Raw genomic sequence first — 5,705 nt, forward strand, 5'->3', positions numbered from 1 at the left:
AGAAAAAGTTTGAAAGCACAATGTGTGAAAATTTCAGATCTGGAAATTATGATGTGTTCATCATGAATTCTGTTATGCTTTGCCTTTTATATGAAGTACTAATCATGTTTGTTAATCACAATTAGCCAAATGCCAAGGGATTAAGGAAAACCAAGTGTTTATGCAAATTTGCAAATGCACCTTATGTGTGGAAATGCAATGCAACAGTGCTCGAATTTGGCCTTGGAATCATTTCAAATGCTGTTTGGAGCCAAGTGTAATTGGTAAAATGTGAAGGCAATGCATAATTTTTGAATTACCACTTTCCCTCCAAAATTCAAATGAAAAGTCCAAAATTTTTGTAATGGAAATGTATGACATATGATGCATGTTTTGGATAGTGCATGTCAAGAGAGAAATGTTGCAAAAAGAACCACTTCAATTGGCCTTATGGTTCAAAAGTTATGCAAGCTTGAAGTTCAAAATCATTTGACCATGATTGATCCATATCTTTTCAACCATGAATGAGAAATTCATGTTCTTGGACTTTTTGGAAAGGTGAGAGCAACATATTAAACTTTCATGTTGGACAAAATTTCATTTGAAGCTTGCTTGGTGATGTAATCTTGAGGAGAAAACCTTTCCATTTTTGGCAATTTCAAATTACAGGTCACTTACTATTTTTGGAAACTTTTCATCTGACCTCAAATTCTTCAATGTTGATGTTTGAAATGTCAAATGAGACTTGTATGGACATGAATGAGGCCTCTCTAACCATCTCCCACTTCAAATCCATGGTTGAATGCACAGTTGACTTTGGTTGACTTTCTAGGGTTTCAGATGAATTGCATCTTGACTGATGATCTCTGAACATCCAACCTTTGGCCAAACCACTTCAAAATGATCCCTAGGTCATATGGAGTCAAAGAACCAACCCTAGGGCTTTGCTTCCATAGGAAATGCACTTGCTTGCTTGCACAACTGGATCTCCTGACCAGTCTTGACTGATGACTTGCACTAGGCAATGGACAATGCAATGCTATGCAGTGGACAATGCAATGTTAATGACCTAAAATGAAAATGAATGTACAAAATTGTGGGTGCAAATTTGAGGTGCTACAAAAAGCAAAAAAACATAATAATCCCCAACGGAGCGCAAATTGTTCGTCTGTTCTTGGTATTCAACCACTCTTCACTCTGATCATCTGAATGCCGAGGTTGTTCATATCGACAGGTTCACAGTGGATTGAATAGGGGCAGCTGTAACACCTCAAAATTTTCCCTCCTCTCTTGGGACTAGCTTAGTATATTGTATTTCATTTTGTAGGACATTAGTCATTGCATATTGCATATCATGTGAAAATAGACAAGTCATCCTCCTAAGTCTTTCTCAGAAGATGGAGAGGTTAAGAGATGCAAGCCTGAGGGTCTCATAAATTGATCACTAATCATCTGAGGTTTGTGCTTCAATTAGGGTTTCTTGGTCCTTCAAGGAGTTTGAGCATTATCTTATTGGCAAGGGTACATCATCATCATCATGGTTATGTCATCCTCAAGGGGCTCATTCTTCAGGCTCAGATTCTTTGGGATTAGGGTTTTGACCTCTGGTCAACCCTAATCAGTTGCATTCTACCAGTCAGGGTTTTTCAAGGAGATGAGGTTATTTGCTTGGAAGGAGATCATCATATGATTTTATTTAGATTTTATAAGCTAGGGTTTCATTTTGGAGCCATTTCATCAAGTGGTTGAGGCTCAAAGTCATCTGAGCATGTTCAAGTCATCTGATGACCTAGAAAGTCAACAGAAAGTCAACTGAGGGCTAGGAGGTGGAGAAATGAGTTTCAACATCTCATTCATGTTCAAAAGAGGTTTATTAATCATATCAAATGCATATCTTGAAGAATTTGAGGTCAGATCAAAAGTTTCCAAAAATGGAAAATGACCTGTAATTGGAAGTTTCCAAAAATGGAAAGTTTTTGGTTCAAATTCAACTTGATCTTGCATCATCAAAAAAGCTTCAAATGAAATTTTGTCCAACATGAAAGTTGAAGATCTCTTTCTCCCATTTCCAAAAAGTCCAAGATCATGAGCATCTGATGAATGGTTAAGGAGATATGATCAAATCATTGCCAAGGATGCATGGAACTTCAAATGGCCATAACTTTTGATTCGTAACTCCAAATTTGGTGGTTCTTTTTGCATTTTGCTTCTCATGACATGTAGTTTCTAAAACATACATCACATTGCATGAAATTTGAACATATGATCATTTGCTTATTCATTAAGATTTTGGAGGGAAAATCATAAATTTAAAATTGGTGCATCATGAGAACTTTTTGCCATTGCCAATGTGTTTAAAAAATGATTTTGAGTGACTTTGATCAAGCACATGGCACTGTTCACGTCCATTTACTACATGCACCATGCAAATTTTCAATTTTTGCCATACACCTTGTTTTCACTTAATTTCAACTTAACTTTGCTTAATTTTTATTAAGAGTGGATTAGCACATCATATATATAGATAATTGTAACAGAATTTGGGAGGATTCTAGATCTAGATCTCAATTTTTTCTCTCCCTCCAAAATTTTCTCCTAATCATAATTCAAATTTTCACCATATAACATACCAATTTTATTGCATATTCTTGCTCCTTGGGGTGGATTTAGTGCAAATCAAGCATTGGATCTTCAAGATTGGACCAGAATTGTGCATGTGGAGCTCAAGAACATAACCATGGCATTTGAGATTTAAGCAAGATCTACACAGTTCCAAGCCTCAAAATCTTCATAAAGCTTCATCACAAGTGATTAGGAGTGGATTTGCATGCTTGCTTGGCCTTGGATCTGCAGAAATCAACAACTGTTCTTCAAGAGGTCACATTTTTTATCCTCTTAATTATCTGTTTTATGTGTATAGTCTTGTAGATCTTTGAGTGCTGATGAATCTGAGCTAAATTTCGTGTGTTTTGGATGAATATTGAGAGAGATATGCTTGATTAAAGTTTGATACATCAAAATGTTTTTGCTCGATTTGATTTATACATGATGAATTGATGTGAATTATTAGTGGATTCGTGCTCCTCATTGTGTAACGGTTCGAATGGTATAAAGATTGGCCAATTCTGGAAAATTCTGGAAATTCTGGAAAAATCTGTATGATGTTCATGCTGTTCATCTTCATCTTCGTGAGGAAGATGAAGATCTTCATCTTAGCGACGCCTTAGCGTCCGCGTCTGTCCGTCGCTAGCATGAGACTAGGGCTTTCCTGCAAAACGGCGCCGTTTCGTGCCAAGCGCTCATTCTGATTGGCTAGCGCGTTACATAGCTCGATCCTGGCCGGCACCACTATTTCAAATAAATTCCTCTTTTGGCTTTTCCCTCCTAAATTCCACATGCTTAATCATTTTTTAATTCAATTTTTTGCCAACTTTAGAAAATCATATTAATTTGAAAAATGCTCCAAAAAAATCCCTGGTTTTTTGCTACTTGTTCATTAAGATGTCCTCTATTTGATGATGATAAATTTTGAAGTTGTGCATGGCTGGATTTTGATTTGTGTTAGAATATGTGATCATGTGTACATTTGTGACCTTGCTCCATTCATCTTATCATGAAATGCTTGTTTTTAATCCAATGGACATGAAATTTTGCATGATTGTTCTTAACATGTTGATGGATGTTTTGGTTTTGGTTTGACATTTTTTCCATGTGTCATTTCTGTTCTATGTACATGTTAACATGGTGTGACAATTTGTGTCACACAATTGGATGATCAACTTGTGCAATTTTATTTCCATGCCATTTGAACTTGGATGCTTCTGATTTATGGTATGATGATCATGTTGGATGTGTTGAAGGCTCATGAATTTTTCCAGAATTATTTGAATCATTTCTGTTTTGATTTGGAATTTTCATTCTCAATGTCCAAATGTATGCCTTGAATTTGTCTTTGACTTCTCTTGCACATAAAATGAACTTGCTTATTGATTTTGTTTTGGTCCTTTTTAGGACATGTTCTTGATTGAATAAACATGCTTTGTGTTGAATATCAAGTTCTGTTTTGGCTTTTTGATCCACTTTTGACCCTAGGCTTTGACCTAGTGGTTTGGACTTACATTTTGAGTTGTGAATTTCAGGACCAAGCATCCAATTTCCATGGTTGATGTTGCTTCATCATTTGAATGTTGATATTTGCTATTGATGGCTAACATCTGGTTGTTTTGTAGGTTGATGATAGCTCACTTGAGTTGTTTGGCTTATATGTTGTACATTGGGATTGTCTGTTTGTTGTTGACTGTTGTCTGTTTGTCTGGATACTGTACTGATTTGTTTAGTTGTTTACACAGGTACCTAAGTTGCTTTAAGTTCATTTGAACTTTGCTTTGCTGTGCTTGTGGTTGGCATACCACTTAGGTATAATCCCTGATCTTCATGTAGTCTGGAAGACCTGTCATGTTACTTTGGCAGGCACCTGTCTGAAGCCCTCCTTAAGAGGCAATGTTTGTGCTTGTTTATCTTTGTGCCTTGTACATTCAAAGACCTCCTAAGTGAAGAGGCATTGGCAGATAAAAGGGGTGTGCATTCCATCCCCTGTTATTCAGTTGTGTCCTTCATCTTGCTCACACCATGTGTTGATGCACTTTGAATAAGAACCCAAGATCTTGTTGTGTCAGTCATGTGGAGTAGAGTTCCCACATTCTGGACTCCCACACTTTCATTGTCTGAAGCTCTCCCAGGCCAGGGATAAGAGATGTGGGGTCTTACCCTCACTTCCCATTTCATCTGCTTCACCCTAACTCTCAATGTTAGGGTTAAGAGCAAACAACACCTCTTTCCAGTTGGCTTGTTTGTCGAGGTTGATTTGACCTCTTGACTAAAGCCCAACCATGTTGTGTGAGCCTTCTTGTTTGCATATAGTGTGTGATACCTATTCACCCGTTTGCTTACTTGCTGTGTTGTTGACTTGCTGCCTGTGCGAGTTAGGATATGTTCAGATACCTCAACCTAAGACTATTGTGGATTGCATGACAACTTTTAGGCTCGAGTCAGTCTCCCTATTAGTTTGTTATTTCTCGGTCTCTGGTTAGGAGAGAGTTTCTCCCCTGTTAAGGGGAACTACGTCGCCCTGATCCTCATACCAGATGAGGTACGTAGGCAGGAGATCGTGCGAGATCTCTCCGGGTAACCTTTTATTTTTTGTGTGTGTTTGCTTGATAGCTTTTAGGCTCGAGTTCCAGACTCCCTATTAGCTTGTCTGTTTGATAACCTTTTTTGTGGGTGTTAGGAGTTGGATGTAAGACCAGCGATTGGCATTCCGTTTCCTTCTTGTGGTGTGTTTGGAGTCTGATGTAAGTCTAGCGATTGGCAGTCGGTTTCCTGTGGGTTGTGTGTGTGGAGTCTGATGTAAGTCCAGCGATTGGCATTCGGTTTCCTGTTTGTGTTTGTTGTTTGGAGTCGGACGTAAGACCAGCCATTGGCAGTCTGTTTCCATTGGTGTGTTTGCTTTGACGTCTCAGCGTCTCCGTTTAGCATTTTGTTTGGCGTGAGTTAGCCGAACTACGGCAGCTCTGATTCTCATTCCAGATGAGATACGTAGGCATAGGATGCGATATCCTAGCGAGCCTGTTTCCCATTTCCCCGAACTACGTCAACTCTGATGTTTGTTTCTAACAAACTACGTAGGCCCAGGATGCGATGTCCTGCCGAGTCCTCTTCTTCCGTCT

This window comes from Lathyrus oleraceus, chromosome 3 (genome assembly GCF_024323335.1).
Source record: "Lathyrus oleraceus cultivar Zhongwan6 chromosome 3, CAAS_Psat_ZW6_1.0, whole genome shotgun sequence".
Taxonomy (NCBI): domain Eukaryota; kingdom Viridiplantae; phylum Streptophyta; class Magnoliopsida; order Fabales; family Fabaceae; genus Lathyrus; species Lathyrus oleraceus.